Raw genomic sequence first — 17,828 nt, 5'->3', positions numbered from 1 at the left:
AGATATATCCACATATAACTGTATCATAAGGTGTAAGGTGATGGTTTCATATGTGAATTACAGGTAAATTATGCTGGAGCTTGCGGGCAGGTCCAGGTCCAGCGCTGGAGAGGACTGTCGTCTCCTGCACTGGGAAGGGAGTGTCAGGTAAGGAAGGAGGAGGAATGGGGGAAGGCTCCACAGGACAGATCTCAGTGAAGGTGGTTCTCCAAGCTTGTGTGGGAACTGGGTAAACAGGAAAGTAAGAAATGAGATATTCCAGAAAGTAGTGGCACATTTAAAGACACAGGAGCAAAGAAGGCACTTGGAGGGGAGACCTAACAGTAGCTGCTAGTGTTAGGTAGATAGCGAGGGATTCCGGGTCTCCTAGGGATGAAAGTGGGTGCTGTTGCCTTGGTGCAATTGCCCCACCTGGGAAGAAGGACAGGGGTGGGCCCCAGGCCCCCATCTTGGTCCTGCCCCACCCTAATCCTCTCCCAAGCAACTGCTATACCTGGGGGAGGAGGGAATACCCTATGAATCTGCCAATCAGAACTCAGCGTACCAGCTGCAAAAGAATGCAGAGGACGCTCTAGCCCACAGGGCAAGCAGCACAGGTATCATAGAGTCCAGAAATCGAACTAGAACAACCCATATGTGTAGTTAAGACTCAGGTCATGCAACTCCCAATTGTCCAATCAAAGTGATTCCATGGTGACACCTGAGCCACAGGGAGGTCCCAATCTGGGTACTATAAAATAAGACTGAGACCATAATCAGGCCATTTTTTTTGGCCCCTTCCTTTTGCTCTCCCTTTGCTGTGACAATGGGTCCAGTTGTCATCTGTGGTGTATGTATCACACTCTGTAAACCTATATCTTGCTTTTGTTCTATAAGTCTATCTTCCTCTCCTCAGTTAACCTCATTTTCGTGCTTGCATTACTTTGGTGTGTCTGGTCATTCTTCGGCCATGAGCGCACTAAGAACTGCTATTTCAGACTAAAACCTCACACTAGTAGTTCATAGCTACTAAATAGTTAAAAGGAAGTAGGAGAGAAGGCAATGACAGACCAATTAGTGCCATGGTTCCCAAATAATTCATCAGACTTTGTACAAATTTTGAGAGATCTTGACTCCAGGAGATTCTGATTCTAGACATATAGATTCAAAGTAGCTGGATGTGCAGTCTCACACCCGTAATCCTAGCACTTCAGGAGGCTGAGGCAGGACAATTGCCTGGGGCCAGGAGTTCGAGACCAGCTTGAGCAAGAACAAGACCCTGTCTCTACAGAAATAGAAAAATTAGCTGGGTATGATGGTGCACACCTGGAGTCTGAGGCAGGAGGATGGCTTGAGCCTAGGCGTTTGAGTTTGCAGTGAGCTATGGTGACACCACTGTGCTCTAGCCCAAGCAACAGAGCAAAAACCTGTCTCAAAAAAAAAAAAAAAAAAAAAAAAACCCACATTATATGGATTCAAAGGCTGGGGTAGCTCTAGCTACAGTCATCCATAGGTGATTCGGATACTCAGCTATGTTAGCAACCACTGGTTCCTTTCAAATTTCTCTTGGTCAATTGGTCCTTTCATTTCATCCCCACTTCCTCTGCCCTACTTCAGGTCCTCCTTACCTCTCACCTGGACAATTACAATGTTTTTTCTAAAATGCATGTATGCACCTAACTGCCCTATGTCAAAACTACTGATGGCTCCATATTGCCTAACAAAGGACATGGTGTACTAGATTAGTCAAAATCTAGCCCAAACCTGCCTTTCCTCCTTTATCTGTGTCATCTCCCAGCACAAATGTGAGCACACACACACACACACACACACACACACCCTCATTTCCTAAAGCCCATTCAGCCACTGTTGGGATGCCCCGTGCTCCCCTTCTCTAACAGCAGAAACACTGACACTCATCATTTCATTCCTGGGAATCTCTTCAAAAGCAATAATCTAAAATGTTAAAATCTTTCTTTTTAGACTGATCTCTTATCATTTCCCACCTCACTCCAGCTCCAGCTGTAAGGAACTGCTTGCAGTTCTCATTGCTTCTGGGCTTTGCAAATGGCGCTCCCTCTGCTTGATGGCTTCCTGGTGGTTGAGTTTTTCCCTTGATTTTTATTTCTCTGTATTTCAGTCTTAAAAGATCAGTTCAAGTATCTTTCCTCTGTCTTCTCCATCCTGCTAAGCATTTAGCTATTCCCTTCACCAGACTTGCTGGGACCTGGAACCTATCTCTACTATCGCACTCATCACATTGAATTGTAACGAATTACAGGTCCATCCCTCTCTAAACCACAAGGACCAAGAGTCCATTTTCTGTGCTTTATAATTAGCATTGAGCCCTCCAACATTTGTAAATAAATTAATGAATGATTCAAATGAGAAATAATGAAGCTTAAGCCAAGGCTGTTTTTGTTTTTGTTGGGTTTGTTTGTTTGTTTATTGGGATAGCGTCTCACTATGTTGCCTAGGTTGGTCTCGAACTCCTGGGCTCAAGTTATCCTCCCACCTCCGACTCCTGGGGAGGTGCATGCCACTGTACCTGGCTCCAAGTGGGGTTTTGAAGGGTGTTGCAGAGGTAGAATTTGTAGGATTTACTGTTAAATGTGAATGGTAAAGCTAAGAGAAGTGTCAAAGACAAGGTCAAGCCTAGCTGATCATGAGGATGATCTTGACCAAAAAAAAAAAATCAGAAAACATAGGATGAGAAAGAGGTTAAAAGGAGAACACTGACAAGCCAGCCTGGGACTTAAGGAGCTCTAGGTACAAAATGATGAGACATACAGATTGGGTCATTCATCCCTCTCTGTAGGCTGGGAAATCTGGATTTTTCCATGCTATACTGATGATGCTTCTTCCTTTAGCTCTCATGCTATTGAGATGCGGTGTGGGTAGCTATTAGTCACTGTATGACTACATAAGAATCAATAGATGTGTAACCAGTTTATTGAAAGGGCTGAACGTAATGAGTACAAACAGGAACCAGCTGTATTTTCCTCCTACCACTGCCTCTCAATATGTCAGATTCCCCTTTCCCATACCTTAATGACATTTTACGCAGCTCCCATAGCTTTCCTGTCATTCTCAACAACAACAAAAAATGTCAATCTCATTTCAGTAATTATGACTCGCTTCCAGGTAGTAAAAGGCTCCGTTAAATTTAAAATTTTCATCTCATGTCTCATTCAAAGCTTCTCCCCTCCCCACAAAACAGGCTCAGGACCCACCTGATTCCAAGCTCCTGCAGTGGAAAGCTGAGCATGGTCTGTTCAGAGTGTCTAGAAAAGGGGACAAAATATTTTTACTTAGATGATGCTCCTTGTACTTCTCTATTGACTGTTCCTGGCCACTTCCATGCCATCTGTGTGTACAAATGCTAACTTTTTGCAGGGTCCATGTGTGTGTACTTCAGAGCCCCCTAGTTCCCTGGTGTGGGCACTCTCTGGCTAACTTCCTATGATCCCTACATACACACACATAAACACACACATAAGGGTCCCAGCAAGGCAGCTGGAGCCTGCTTACTTCCAACACTTGCTCCATGGAAATTACATATCTGCGTGACATCGAATGATGGGAGCACAGGCTTGCCTTACTGCTGATCCCTGTCCCAGCACAAGTGGTTCCATAAGCCCCACAGAATCTTGATGACTTTCCAACACTCCATAATAAATGGCCTTCTCTTTGTCTCAGAGAGATCAGCCTTGTTAAAGCAGAAGTGAAAGGAGAGAGAAAAGAAACAGTCAATGCTCAGTTTTGAGTTTTAAAGTAGATTTATGAAATGGATAGATAGCAGAGACAAAAGTGTGAAAGCGAAAGCTTTTACTTGTAAGAACTATGTTATTTTGCAAGAAAAAGGAATTTTTTTTTTAATTCCAAAAGCATGGTTTGGGGAAATAGGCAAGGAATAAAAAGGCAAAGCACTAAAGGAGCTCAGGGCATAAAATTTATGCCATAAACACTAATTAGAAAGACCAAACGAGAGCCAGGTTGCTGCACTCCAGAGGAGATAAAGATTTGGAGGGGTAGAAAAGGCAAGATAATAATAATGGAGGAGAATGTGACAAAGCTGAGAAGTCAGAGAGGCCCAGGATGGGGGCCCAAGCCTGGAGGAAAAACATGTGCACCCAGAAACTGCCCAGCCTTTGCCAGAGCAAAAGCCATATGTCACCATCACGCACCAGAGAGGCACAAGAAACCATCTCATTGTTACAAGTCCATTGTGAGAGTATCCAATGGAACACTACACATGACTTGTGCTGAGAAATTACATCAGCTGTACTTTCCATTACCATCCAGGGAGAACGTACTATCCACTGCAGTCTACTTATCACCTGGTAATCATGCTAGTGTGTTAAGCTCCATCTGTATCATTATTTGTGGATAATCCATCACCTTTTAATGGCCTGGGACAACCTTTTAATGGCCTGGGACACTTGAAAATCCCCAACATAGTGGCCTGGAGCCTTAGGATGGTGGCATCACTGTGGAAGGAGAGGCTGCCAGCCCCCAGCTTCTATACATGGGTTGCACTGAGTGGGTCACTCCCACCCAATGCAAAAACACCTTCTTTATATATTGTTTCTCTTAGGAAAAGGTCTATACACAACTTTAACACAACCATGCAAGGCTTACCTAGAAGAAAAGCATGATAACAATAAACATAAAACCTGACAATTTGGAAAATGCAGAATAAGGCAAGGTAACTTTCCACTCTATTCACTCCACATTATTCACACCATCTACCTAAGCCCCTTTTTAACTTGAACGTGTGGGAAAATGGGCTTTCCAGGGTAACCTGGCTTCAAACCAATTTCTTCCTTGGTCTTATATATTAGGAGTGGCATAAAAATAATACTTTCCTCTCTTCTAGAAACTAAGTTATGTTAAATAGGTTCCTTGTCTTAACAAAAGAAAACTAAGAAAAAGAAGACTATGTAGAGGAGCTCTGGCTATGAGGAATACCAAAGTGTAATTAACAAAAGTATTTAGATATACTGTGGATTGAATTTGGTAATATTTAGTTTTCAAAATTAAATACCTAAAATTTACCAGGTCACAGAAAACATCTATAGTGCATTCCACATTTCCCTAGATATTCACAGGCAAGTATTTCACTCAGCTTTAGGGAAATTTTCCCGAAGGTCTTTTGAAATGTATTTGTATAGAACATTTCAGAACCTATCAGTGCTGATCTCAATAATTCCAAGCCATGACCCCTTCCTTCTGATTTCCATATCAAAAGGCTAAAGCATGGGCAGAAAACCTTGAATAGTCAGTTAATTTCTTACAGTCCTTAGAAGAGTTGACTACAAACAGTTTGTATATTCTATTCATGCCTATGGTTGCAAAGTGCCTTTGTAGGCTACAACATGAGATATTACTCAATAAAACATTGCTTTCTCTGTTTTTCAACATTTTAACAAACATTTACTAAGAACCTTCTTTGGTGTGCTGGAAGTTGAAGACACAAAGATAAATGAGAAACAATCCTTGCCTTTAGGGAGTTCATAATCTCTTTTATTTAGTGTATTTATGTGGTGGTCTCTTTGTTTTGTTCAATGTATTTAGATAAATGGGGTGTGTATGTTGAACTTTGCATTTATTTGTACTCTGTGTCCCTGTGTTTGAGGGCAAATCTGAGTCTCCCTGCCTTTTTGGTTTTTTTTTTTTGGTAGCTCTCCATATGAATGTCAGAAATCTATTTCTTTTTCTGATTCTTTCCTTCTATCCACTTCAAACTTACTCATACTTTTTCTCTCTTCCTTAGTGAGTTAAGTGAAAATACATTTTATTTGTTAGATTTGTTAAATTATTGTGTTCCCTGATCTTAAATCTTAATTTTTATACTTTTAATTTTTTCATATTATTTACTTACGTAGCCCTTACGCGATTTTTTCTCATTTATGTGTCAGTAGAACTTAACAGAAAAACAAAGTCTCTATCTCCTGAGCTGACAACTCCCAGGCAAGATATATAAGATACATATATAATCATAAATAATAGAAGGGTGATTATATTCATCATTCATTTTTACTCATTGTCTGGTATCAAAAGTCTCACTATGATTTCCATTAGGCTTGGCTTCATTTCTTTTACTTTCATAGTATGTGGGCCAAGATAATATTTAATTTGAGAGAAATAAAAAATACCCCTAGAAGAAATCAGGAAACAGATTATAAGCAAAAAGAAAAATTGTATATCTAGAAAGGAACATGTAAACAAACCTGTTTGTTGGCTCAATCACCAATTTGCTTTATTTCATGCCCACACATAACTCCCCAGTATAAAATAAAATCAAGTTTACAAATATATTCATCACACTCTATTTTATGAAATTCTAATATACTAAAATCAGCCACATTATTCACTTTATTCGTGCTTATTTGGGGGCTGTTTATTATTAAGCCTTAGCCTTAGTCTTAGCTCGAAGTACTGAGTGATGAGTATTGTCAACTGGTTTCTCCTGAAACCTTTGCCTCCCTCCAATCTACTTTATGAACTTTACGCATTCACGGCTGTAGATTGTTACAGCTCCCTGTCTCTCGTGCTGCACAACACGTCTGAGCTCTCTCTGTGGGGACCTACGATCCTTTGTTCTGACAGCTGCCTTCTCTCTATGTTGTGTGATCGGAGAAAGTTTTGAAGATCTTTTGGTCGCATTTCTGCATTTGGAGCTTAAACTGAAAATCAGCTGCACCACTTGCACTGCTACTCAGAGCATCTGTGTAGCTCAAACCTCCCCTGCCCTCTCCTTTTCCCCACAATAGTCCTTACTGACTTCATGCTCAGCTCACACGGTGAGCCTAGAGTAATGTAACTCGGTCAAAACTTACACAACACATACTCTGTGCCACACAATCTGAGAGGTGCTTGGAGACACAAAATGGAAAGTTAGGATCCTTGTTTTAATTAATTATCACATAATTTCTTAAGAGGGAAAAAATGTAAATCATCACAAAAAAGCAACTGTAGAAATAAGGGTTACATAGCCTCAATATAAAGGACTGAGCTGCTCATTCATGGGCAGGTGGGGACTTTTGACATATTTCAGGTAAAGGGAATGGCAATTTTACAAAAGAAAAAGCAAGGAGATAAACAGCAGAGCATCTTCCAGGAGTCTGCATGGAGCATATGTTATGGATACATAAAAAGCAGCTCAGAGAGGTTATATCAAAGGCTGAAGATGGCAGGACTAGTATTAGACATAGAATTAGCACACAGGACTAACTGACTCCAGAATCCATGTTCTCTACACAACTGCCGCAGAACAGAAGTCACTTACTGTCCATACAACACACACAGAGTGACAAAAAATGCTCTCTTGGTGTCTGTGCTTCCTGTAATGTGTTCAACCTGATTTAAAGTGGCGTTCTTCCCCCACTGCTCCATTGAAACTGCCCTTGTGAAGGTCACGCACAGCCCCAGGTTGACTAATCCACCTCTTTTGCCTTACCCAGCTTCTACACAGCTTTCAATTCCACAAAACAATTTCTCCTCTTGGCTCCTCTAACCCTACAGAGCCCTGCTTTTCCTCTGGCCTCAGTGGCTGTTCTTTTTCAGTCTCCCCTGCCACCTTCTCATGTCCTTTGCCACCTGCAATATAAGAATACCCAGGAATGGCTGTGCATCTTTCTACTCTCTACTTTCCTTTCCAAAATGAACTCATTTTGACACCATGGTTTTAGATGTCCCTAACTTTGAATGCCCAAATGACAGGAGTGGCTAAAAGTGTAAACTCTGGAGCCAGCCAGGCTTTCTGGATTTTGATCCTTGCTCCACTGACTAAAGTAAACCAGATGATCTTGAGTTAGGGGGGTCACTTCTCTGTGCTTCAGTTCTCTTATTTGAAAATGGAGAAGACAATAGTAGCTATTAGTATACACAACCACCTTCCCTGCATCTACACTTCGATATCAAATTTAATGTATCCCAAACCAAATTCTGTATTCCCTATCCCCTCACAAACCTGTCCCTCCCCACTCCAATAAATGGCACCATCATACACTTACACACTCCAGTCAAAAAAAATCTAAGAACATCCTTGTGTCTTTCCCTTTGCTGACTTCCAACACCAGCAAGTCTCATCTGCTCTACCTCTAAAATATATTCCAAATCTCTCCAGTTTTCTTCATCTCCACTTTCCCACCCTAATACTAATTCCATCATCTCCTACTTGGACAACTTTAGTAACCTCCCAATTGACCTTATATTCACACTTGTCACCCTACAATCTATTTTCCATATAGAACTAAGAGTTACCTTTTTTAAAAGGCATGGGCGATCATATCACTCCTCTTCTTGAAACCTTCCACTGGCTTCCTACTGATCTCAGCATTCAGATTCTATACCACAGCCTAGAACGCCCCCTAAAACTAGCTCCTTCTTCTCCATCCTCATCAGTAACCCACCCCTGACTCCTCACGCACCAGCCGCACTGGCCTTTTCTGTCCCATAAACATGCCGTCTTGTATCATCCCAGGACCTTTGAGCTTCAGTGAAATGTTCTTCCACTGGCAGAGATGTTTTTACCCCTGGGTGACTAGTACTGATAGGGGTGCCTGGCACATAGTATATTTTCAGTAAGTATCTGTTTAACAAACTGACTGGTTGATGGTTCTTTAAAGTAAGTCAAGATTTCATTCATTTAATTTGTATTTTAAATTCACTAGGGGTGCTTTCTGTGTAAAGGAACTCTGAAGTGAAATATTTTTAAATGTGTAGAATCATTCCTAAGTTACAGTTTTAAAAATGGGATTTTTGCAGTTATAAGGAACACACATACACACACACACGTTACACATGATCCAGGAATGCTTTAAAAAAAAAAACAGGTGGCTCACTGAATACATAAAATTGATCATATTCTGAGATAACTATATCAAATATAGAATTGGATCAAAGATCTCATATATAATTATCAGTTTTTCAGAACTGAGTATGAAAGTGTAAGAGTAGTACAAGACCACAAAGGTACACAGGGCAAATGCTTCCTTGTGGCACCGACATTCCCAACACATGCCCATCAAGATTCTTAACAGCAAGTTATAGAAACCATGCAAATATTTATACACAATATTTGAAAGCCACAAGGGTCTTCCTATAAAGACTTCTAAAAATAAATCTTTAACAATAAATTTATATGCATTTCAATATTTTTCTGAATTTTTCTTAATTTAAAATCACATAAAAATAACTTTCCTGAAAGCACAGAACTATTGCATTTATTTGTAGCCATGACCATTTTTTTTCCTTCCCCCACCTTGGTAAATACTCTCCCCACCCCAGGCCCCACTGGCTAATACATATCTAAAGATCTATAAATCATGAGTTTAATAAGTATAATAAATCATTTGTTACAGGCATTTTTAAGATTTGGCCTTATCAAGTTTTAACTGATATGTTTTGCAGGTACTCCTGCTGTTATATGGAAGCAATATAAGTTTAATATTTAGTTACTGCAACCTAAACACACTATGTTTTACTGAAGTATGAAAACTGTGAGTGGAAACAGTGTCCCTTAAATAATTAAGGCAAGACTGTAAGACACAAAATCCAGCAACATTTCTAATTAACGTTGGTGATAATTAATTCTTTAAAAGTTCAAAATTTAGTGATGAAATCTTCATACTTCCATTTTATGGTCCAGTGTCAGTTGTTTATATTCAGAATTGCCATTACACTTAGTAGTACTAAAATCTTCCTAAAGAAAATTTCCAGACATATCAGTTCTCTTAAAGTTGGATATTATGTATCTTAATTGCTTTAAAACAATATAAAATTTAAAATCCACCACTCACACATTTAAAACTCTTGAAATTTTTTTTAACCTCATTATACCAGATGGAGAAAACATATCCTGTTGAAAGCCATTTCTGACAGGAAAAACAGCGTCAATTTTTAGACACTCAAACATAGACCATAAGCGAAATCATAATGAAGAAACATATTGTGCATAGAAACTATCTAAAGACAAAAATATGATCTCTATAGAATGCATCATCAAATGCCTTAACCCTAACTAATCACTGCACCTCATCCATCAAGTTCAGGGGCAGGTAAAGTAATAGATTCCTAAATAAAGCATGTATGTGAAGCTTCTGCTTACAATGTAAGATGGCCACTTAAATTTATTTTGTAAAGTGTGCTTATGTTGCTCTCTCTTGGTGAAAAAGTAGTACTGTTCAAATTGATAACCACTGATTTTGTAAACTTTTTTTTAAAGATTTTCTTGTTAAGAGAAACAGTCTGTTTTGATACAGTATTTTCAGTGCCATTTGCACAAATTAAAGTGCTAATTGCTAACCTCAGAACAGCTAGAGCTACTTTAAATAATTCTGAGTTTTTAAATTGACACAAATTAAAAGCCAATTGGAGTACACACTCAAATGTTTTCTTTTATGGACTCTCAGGAGATTTCCTTTTGTAATAAACGAAGTACCAAATAAAATTAAGAACAAGATGATAATAACTATATAAGAATTCAGCTTTGAAAACCCGACTCACTGAAAGAAGGTGAAAATATTGGCAAAGAGGCTCGTAAGTGCTCTATCCATTTATGTATTTGCAGAAAACAATTATGATCCACTTTTTGAAAAGGTTACTGGATAGACATAAGTGGTAGCAGAAGTCCAAACATGTAAAAGAAAAAAGAAAACAAAAACTTTTGTGACAACCACTTCGAAGACCAGAACCAGTGGCATGCTGGAGCCAGCTGGTACCAGTTTTCAAGAGCTGAGTGTGCACATAACTTCTCAACTCCATGTTCAGTGACATAATTTTGACAGTTGAAATCTGTCATGGTGGGAGTGTTTCCACCACAGAAATTGGCAAACACTACATATAAGGATTTTGTCTTTCTTTTTATGTGTGAGGGTTTTTTTATTTTTTTATTTTTTGGTTGACTGGTTGTTAAATATTTACCAGCATATCACTAGAAATGCCAAAAAACATGCCAAAAAGAAGAACTTTGCCTCTGACCAGTAAAAATTGATGCATAATTAACAATTTGTCCTAATTGTACTGAATATAAATGCCGAATAAAGGACTTCTTGAGGAAGTCATTACATACTAAACATTGTGTAAGTGAAAATATTAAAGTTAGTCTAGTACCTTGGAACAAGAGGGAGTCTTTTTCCCTCTTTTTCATATACTTATGAATCAAACAATATAAGGCATTTTATTCCCAGAATAGAAACTGTTCACGATTATCATTTCTCCTCTAAATCAAGAGTCTTTAGAGAGAGGCACTCCAGTGATATTTCTAACTAGTTCTCTACGGTAGTCAAATAGAGCTGAATAACTTTTGGGGAGTAGTTAACTTATCAAAATACCACACTCGATCAAAGTGAAAACATGTTTTGTATGCTTTTGTATTTTAAATATGAGATTGATGACATGGATGTCCAATAGCAGGAACGAAGACATTCGAGATGTAAGCAAAAGTTTGTTTGGCAAAGGCTTGAAAATGATGTTCAATAAGCCAAGCCCCTCATGTGCTCACTGGGTTACACTCACCTTTAGGAGGCAAGACCCAGGGACCTTCTGGGGTCTTCTTTGCACTTGAAGATTCACCCATAAGTTTAGAGAAAACCTTCAGAAAACAACTGTTATGGTGTTTAAAACCTTAGAGTAGGACCTTCTATCTACAAGACATGAAAGTTTAACTTCTAAGTATCATGGTCTTCCGCAGCTCACCTATGTCAAAGGCAAGGAAATGAACTTGTAATACACAGCCTGGTAGCTTGCGTTTGCATTAGGTACAGTTCACTGTGTGAGAGGATTACCAAGGGAAAGTTTGATTGATTATTATTCTAGCTCTTCCTGTGCCTTCAGGACCCAATTGAAGACGTTATACCTCAAGGTGACTATTCCGTTGAAGAGAATATAATATTAATTAATTAATGATTACATATAAATAAATAATGGAAAGAGACTAATTGAGCCATAGTTCAGCTAAATAGCTCCAACAATGTCACCAGCAGTGACACTACCACTGAGCAACAGATAAACAGTACCAGCCATCGAGGGCAGAAATAGAGCCTTTTAAATTCATTTTTCCATGTATTTCCCCATAATGAAAACCAATAACAAAAGCATGTTTTAGATGAAAAGATGTTAGAGAAAATACAATCATTGAACAACAAGAGTTGTTGGTTTACACAATCATTAAAACCTCAGAACAAAAAGATACCCGGTGATATAAGATTGTTTTTAATATTATCGACAGAAGGACAGAAAGATCATCATATCAGTAACATAGAAAGAAAGAATCATTATGCCGCAAAGAACAATCAATGGGAATGCAATTTCCAATGTTACAAGTCATTAAGTTGAAGATACATGAGAATCAGTTTTAAATACAACATATAATCAGAATCTATATTGAAACCAGATAATAAAAATAACTTTTTAAAATCTGCACCCAATCAATATGGTGTTTATTTAATAAAATAAAAACCTGACCTCTGGGTACAGTTATTTTGAAGGTTCTCTGTCACAGAGAATGAAAATGAGACTTCATTTCATTGACGTCAGAAAAGCACAAATAAATTCTCATAACAACCCTACGAGTACTAACATTATCATCCCCATTTCACTGATAAGGAAAATGAGAAACAGGACATTAAATAACTTATTCAAGATCAGACCATTAGTAATTGGTGGGGCAGGGATTTAAACCCTGGCAGTCTAATCTCTTAGCAACTACATCACACACCTTTCATCTGAATAAAAGATAAAACTGTGAAAAATCCAGAAGTCGTTTCTAAGGAGAAAGTTCCATCTTGAGCTGTACTTTTGCCTCTGTCTGCTAGATGCCCCTATTTATAGTCTACAGTATTAGACGTGCAATTCTGCCTTCTGTTCGGCAAATTCCCCATTATACCTGATGCCTGTAAGGACCATTCCATCTGGGAACCAGAGCCAGTCTCTCACATTATATAGAGTTGTTCCACGATAACACTAACAGAACATTTAACAGAATTCCCTACATGTATCTCTGTTACTTATCTTTATTACATTTCATTATCATTATTCGAATTTTTTTTTTTTTTTGAGACAGAGTCTGGCTGTGTTGCCCGGGCTAGAGTGAGTGCCGTGGCATCAGCCTAGCTCACAGCTACCTCAAACTCCTGAGCTTAAGCGATCCTACTGCCTCAGCCTCCCCAGTAACTGGGACTACAGGCATGCGCCACCATGCCTGGCTAATTTTTTCTGTATATATATTTTAGTTGGCCAGATAATTTCTTTCTATTTTTTGTAGAGATGGGGTCTCACTCTTGCTGAGGCTGGTCTCGAACTCCTGACCTCGAGCGATCCACCCGCCTCGGCCTCCCGGAGTGCTAGGATTACAGGCGTGAGCCACCATGCCCGGCCCATTATCATTATTTGTTTAGATGACTTTTTCCTGTGCTGGAATTTGAGCTCATGGAAAGTGAGGATATTATCTTATTAATAATTCGTTTCTCTGGCATCTAGCATAGTTACTGACACACAGCTGATACTCAACACATATTTGTTAAAATGAAATTCCCTGTCATAGCCAAAGAAAGCCAGCTTAAAAGGAACAACTTTAGCCTTCATATTAAACACACAGTTAATTGCTTTTTTTACACTAAATAAAATTTTTAACAATGAAAAAATCTTAGATGGTTTCTTGACTTCTTTCTTTAATTCCTCATATAAAATAGGTCAAAAAATCTGAAGGATTCTTGTCCAGAAATGCCTTTTGAATCTGGATCATCACCCTCATCCTAACCTGCCTGGACTCCAGCAACAGTGTCCTAACTACTCTTCTGCCACCAGCCACTCCTAAATCTAGTCTTCCACTCCTGGTCAACATAGCCAACTCCATAAAATGCAGACCCTATCTCCTTACTACTTGATTTTAAAAATAATCATTGATTCCATTGTATAAAGGGTAAAATCCAACTCTTAACTATGGCATCTAAGAATTCCAGATTTGGCCTAGCCACACCCCCATCCACACACACCCTAACCCATGTCAGCCAAGCTGAGCTTCTCTGTTCCTTAAGTTGGGCCCTCTAACCTCTAATATTCCCTATTTCTGGAACCCTCTTTTTTACTGTTGACATCCTGCTTACATATCAAGACCCAACTCAAATGCTATCTTGGGACACTTTTCCCAGCTCTCCCACACAGAATACTCATGTTTTCTGCTATTCATACTCCCACAGATACCTTGTGTCTCCACTGCACCCTTTGTCTGCATTAGTATTATCCAATAGTGATTATGTATCTCTCCACCTAGAACATGAGCTCTTTGTACTCTCAGAGCACAGGACAGCAACGCTTAGGAAGTAGTAGCCTTAGTGTTTGTGGTGCTAACAATTGACCACTTTTACAGTAACCAAGCCCTGCTGAGCAAAATCGGAAGTAGATAATAAAAAACTTTTATTTATTATCATCTTTCTTACTATCTTTTTGTTTCTGAAAAAGCATGCACATGGTAATTCTATGATGTTTATACTTGGCACTTCCTAAGAACAAATGCCTAAGCCTGTTTCTTACAGATTGCTCAATTCTTCCTTACTTTCACACAGTCTATTCAGAGATCTTGATGGTTAGAGGAACTTTTTGGGAATTGAGCAACTGCATTGTCCTCTTGTCCAAAAATTGCGTACTTACTACCTACAACAGGAAGAAGGAGCTAGATAGCAATGCTTGAAAATGTGTGACGAGAAAACCTGGAGCCCTCCCCAGAATACCATATTGTCAGAGTAGGAGACAGAGCTGAGAGCCGATGCAGGGGCTGGCAGAGTGGGTGCAGGTGTTAAACTCTAACCAAGAGGGGGCTGATAACCACAGACCAGAAACGGCTTCATCTGGCTTGTCAGCTATCTAGGTCACCTTACATAAACTTTGGCTAATTACAATATCATTTGCATTATGGTTTTAAAAGCTCTCTGCCCTTGAAATTGCCACAACAGTTCCAAAACAACTATATAAAGTATAAAAATGGGAGGGAACCCAATTTGAGGAATTACTACCCAAATTCTTAGTAAAAAACCAACCCCTTAGCCTTGAATATTCCTCCCCTCAATTAGTGCGACGTCAAAAAGCCCAAGACCCTTTCCTCTAGGGGGCAGCTGCTCTCTGCTCTGGAGGGCATACTCTCACTTTCACCTTCACTAAAAGCTGCTTGCTTTTGGCTTAGGTGTGGCACATCCTGAAATTCTATTCTTCCCACTATCACCAAGAAATTCGAAAAACCTCCACACACAGGACAGTAACAATATTGGCTTTGGGAGCTCACAACCCTGAAATATTTTGGCAGAATTATGTTTCTCTGAGGAGGGTAGAGAAAGGCATCATGTGGAAATAACAACAACAAACAGTTATTGAAAGGTAGATGCTTAGAACTTTACACTGAATACCCCAGTTAATTCCCATACAACACTACAGGAAAAGCTCTACTCTAACATGAAGAAACTGAGGCTCAAAGAAATGCATTTTGCCAAAGTGCCCCAGGGATTGAAGCCCAGGCTATCTGGCGTCTCAGGCCACTTCAGGGTTGATTTTTCTGAGGGGTGTTGTCCCAGTTCTTTGGCTCCTTGCTTGGAAAAATTGCAAGCGGGGCCAGGGTGCCAAGGAGTGATGACAGACACTTAGCACCTCCACACAAGCAGCTTTTATTGCAGGCTTTTCAGTAAAGAAAGAGAAAGTACATTTCCTGAGGGGAAATCAGTCCATCTCCAGGAGTGGAGAAGATGCTTGGGTCTTCCCACGCTTCTGCTTTCATGTTTATACCTTATGATATGCTAAATAGTACGTGGAATATTCATTATTTCTCTGGGAAAAGGGTGGAGAGTTCTTAGAGCTAGGGGCCTGCCCAATTTTATCCTTATAGGGTAACTTCCAGGGGTTGCCATGACATTTGTAAAGTGTCATGGTGCTGGTGGGTGTGATTTTTACTATGTTAATGGGAAAAGGTTACCTTCGGACGCGAGCTCCCAGTTTCTGCGCATGCTCCTGGCCGGGAAAAGTGCGTAAGCTCAAGTTCCTGCTGTTGCCCATTCGGTGCTAAACGTTAATTGGCCTCCTCACTTTCGCCCCCCTCCTCTTTTCCTGCGGTTAGGCTGCCAACCTGCACCTGTCCCTAACAGCCGCTCTTTTAAGCCACCACTTTACTTTACTGGGAGTAACTGGGGAATTTGGTGGGTTTTTTGGCTAAAATTCCTGGCTGTGTCAGTAACTTTGAACTTACTTGTTGATCTGGAGCCCCCTGGAGAGAAAGGAGGTGAATCACCGGTTCCGGCACCACAGCGCCCCTTCCCGGCCCCTCTCCATTCCCCTGTGGACCCCTCAGGACTCCTAGCTTGGTCCGCAGACGCCCGAGGTCCCCTTCCCCTCCTGGGCCCACTGAGGGTCCAGCCGGCGTCTGGATTCCGAGGGCGGACCTGGGCCTCTCCGCCAACCCTGGCCTCGACAGGAGGCCCCGCGGGAGCCACTGTCCAAGGGCCTCCCCCAGCCTCCCCCCCAGCTGGCGCCCCGCTAGGAACTGCTGAGCTCTTGAGGTTGTGTCAATCGTGTGTGTGTCCCCAGGGCCGCAGTTTAACGCATGCACAAAACGCTGTGATTGAACGGATGAAGATGATTACTTCTGCTAACACGTTTCCTAAGTCGGATTCTTGTAGAACCTGAAACCTCAGCCTCACCAGATTTAGAATCACAAAGCAGAATCTTTCAGATCATTGAGATGTTTTTTATATACAACGAGGAAATTATAGTACTGTACCCTAGGGACTGGTGCTTGTTCATTTCCTCACAAAACGCTCATGTAGACCCAGTTGGTATTTATTTTTAGGAAACAAAGACCCTGTCCCACCCAGCTGCTTCATATAAGAACCAGGATTGGAACCCATATCTTCCGTTTCCTATTCCAGTGCATTTTCTATTTCATAAGGAAAATAAACAATAAAGTAGATGAATGGTAGTAAGCTAAGGAAGCTAATAGAGTAGAGAATCCAATCTTTGTAAGGGAGCTTCATTTTTATTTTTCCAAATCCTTGGGATTACTTAGTAAAGTGTTATGGTGCTATGAAGCCTTTTAGAAATCTGTAATCCCCCATCTAACAATTAGGTACCTAGGTCCCATCTGCAAACTGCTGCGGAAATTTCTAAGCATGTGTAGGAAAAAGCAAAGTTAACATTTCTTAGAACATTTCAGGTCTCGCAGTGGACTTCTTGAGGTTTACTAGGACATAGATTCCCAAGAGATTCTGAGTAGCCACAGAATTTAGAAAGGTTGTAATCATTTACCTGCTGCTCAGAGAAAGAGGACACTATGACCATGGGCCAAATTGCTAAGAAAAATAATTAGTCCAAAAATGTAAATAATAATGTGTGAATGGAATCTGCCTTTGCCCATTCCACTCTGTCTTGGAAATGTAAGAGCTTGAGGTTTTAGTTAAAACAACCAAAAAAGGAAAGATTTACTTGGCATTTTTAGAATGAGAGTAATGTGGCAGTGCTTCCCCTGAGAAAAAGTGGAGCTGAATAAGCTGAAATTTAGAAACTGAGACATGGTCAGGAAAAAAACCAGAATTTAAAAGCAAATATAAGTAATATTTGAGTGAGAAACTTAAGGCCAAAATACAAAATCAAGCTAATTTCTGAGGAATCCGCTTATTCTTTGCAGTAAATGTTTCATGACAAGTCTATTGCTTCAGTTTGGGAAGAGTCAAAACACAATGGAATTAGCTAAATTTGTTTATTTTTAAAAATCCCTTCAATTTCTTCCCCAAATTTGAGTTTTCCTTTGTACTTCACATTATGATGTAGAACATTTACTGAATAAATACCAATTTGGACTAAAGTGA

This window comes from Lemur catta, chromosome 3, assembly GCF_020740605.2.
Source record: "Lemur catta isolate mLemCat1 chromosome 3, mLemCat1.pri, whole genome shotgun sequence".
NCBI lineage: Eukaryota > Metazoa > Chordata > Mammalia > Primates > Lemuridae > Lemur > Lemur catta.
Note: the sequence above shows the minus strand (reverse complement) of the source record.